The sequence below is a fragment of the Geospiza fortis genome, unplaced genomic scaffold, assembly GCF_000277835.1.
Source record: "Geospiza fortis unplaced genomic scaffold, GeoFor_1.0 scaffold75, whole genome shotgun sequence".
Lineage (NCBI taxonomy): Eukaryota > Metazoa > Chordata > Aves > Passeriformes > Thraupidae > Geospiza > Geospiza fortis.
This window is the reverse complement of record NW_005054360.1, coordinates 1441687-1443958: the sequence shown is the minus strand read 5'-3', so window position 1 is coordinate 1443958 and position 2272 is coordinate 1441687.

Genomic DNA, 2272 nt, shown 5'->3' with positions numbered 1-2272 from the left:
GGGTCCCGCGGGGGACCCGCTCTCAGCCGGTGGCTGTGCAACTGCCAGAGGGCTCTGTCCCTGCTCGCTGTCATCGCCCCCGGGTGCTGTCCGGAACGCGGGTCGTTAACCGGCCCGCAGCGAGATATTTCTAATTTTTATTCTAGTTTGCACAACGTAGGGACATAGATGGTGACCCACGAAAGGCTGGCTTACCGATCAGAAAACTTGACACTATACATTTTAACAACATCAGCATTCCTTGCTTACAAATTACATAAGCCTTTTGTTAATTAGACTTCAACCCTGTATTTGTTAGCTATAGAGCTCCCTTCTCGTGCTAATCAGTGTGTAGGTGCAGTTCTTCCTTCCATTTGAGTCTGCGGTCCGTTTTGAGTAGATGGTCAGGGTCTCCCACTGCCAGAATTACCCTTCCCCAGTTACTGCTCAGTCCTGACTTCAATCCTGGTGGCTCTTGTCCAGACGGCCCATTTGTCTTGGGATTGTCTTTCCTTTTCCTTAAAACAAAACATTAGCCAAGTGTATGATGTTTCTAAAGCAATGGAGGGTATGGAGGTGATTTGAGACAGCCAGCACAATTCCACCAAGGGAAAATCTTCTCCGACCAACCTAGTGGCCTTCTACGATGGAGTAACTGTATCAGTAGATAAGGGAAGGGCTACGGATGTCATTTATCTGGACTTCCATAAGACCAATTTTTCCAGGGGTTTATTAGAGTTTTCTTTCCTTTACCTGACCACAGCTCTTAACTGAAAGTGCTCCTCCACACCAACTTACACTGCTCTGGATGAGCACAGCCCCACCGCTGCCTCCCCCCTGCCTTTGTGTGCATACATCTCTTCTGTTTCCCACTAGCACTCTCCCGATCAAAGTCACGTAGCTCAGCTTGCTGATTTGGCAGACACCTCACCTGACAACAGCAAAAAAAAAATCGAAAAGGTGATAAACATTTACCTAGAACCACTCCATGAAGCAGCTTTCCACTTAGCTATACAATGGCTCATGCTGCCTCGAGGGAAGAGAGAGAAGGTGCTGCCCTCTCTCCGTGAGCTCAGGCTGTAGTGGAATACACGCTCCTGATGCACTACCATTGCTGGCATACCCTGATGTCTGCCCAGGGTGCCAGCACAAGAAGCACTCCCCCTTTCTCTCAGCTAGATTTTTCCACTGGCATTGCAGCCCATGAGACACACCTAAACGAATGTCGCAGAGTTAAATGACACACAGACAGGGATAAATTGTATTTTAATATAATTACAAAAACCTAATTTAAAACACGTTTTCTGCATTTACTTATTAAATCGCAGGTATTGCTGGGAGCTGTGGGATAGCATTTTGCCTTCACAAGTCACAAGCAAGGTCTCTCTGAGCAGGGTCAGATTGTAAGTGATGTATCTTGGAGCAAAACAAGGGCCTAATAACTAATCTGCTGTGTGAAAGGAGACCTGCTGTTGTGCACTGACCTCTGCAGCGACAGCACAGACTGCAACAGAACAATTATGATCAGCGTGAATAAAACATGAACAATCACGTACATGTGAGACCAACATAAAATCAGTAAGGCAAGGGTTAAAAAAGTGACCTAGAACACAGCTGAGAGCTGTAAAATTGGTAAACACTGAGGGCTGTGCAGTGTAAACAGAGCAGAAGGCCTGTGCTCTGGGAACAGGAGGATGGCAGCCAGGTCAGAGTACACTGTAAATGCCATCCCTGCCCCTGCTGTCACAAGAGGGAGGCAGAATGTAGCCATGGAGATACCCAAAATAAGGAGACAAATTGTGGAACAACCGTCTAAGATAAATAGCAGATGAAGTAATCAAGGATGGGTGGGAAGCAACCGACGACATTAATCTAACTGCTGATCAGCACAGACACGCCCAGGGAGCAGTTTGCCATCGCTGGCCCAGAAAATACAAAGAGACAGGCGAGGCATGAACGGCAGAACTGGACGTGTTCTCTGGCAGACAAGCCCTCCGGACTGTGCCATTTTGGACGCAGGTCTTGGAGCTATCAAGTATGCAAGTGTGAGAAAATTATACAAAACCAGAATATGCTTGAGTTGGAAGGGACCCATCAAGACCATCGAGTCCAACTCCTGTCCCTGCAAAAGACACCTTCAAGCCTCCCATAGGAATGGGAGGACAGAACCTGCTCACAGCAAGTTACAACCTACAGCCGAGTAGGAAAACCTAGATTCCCACCCTGGCGATCAGCCAGCCCAGACGGGCGGTCATTTGTCACGGGTATGTTCTGAGGGCACCTCCCGCGGCCG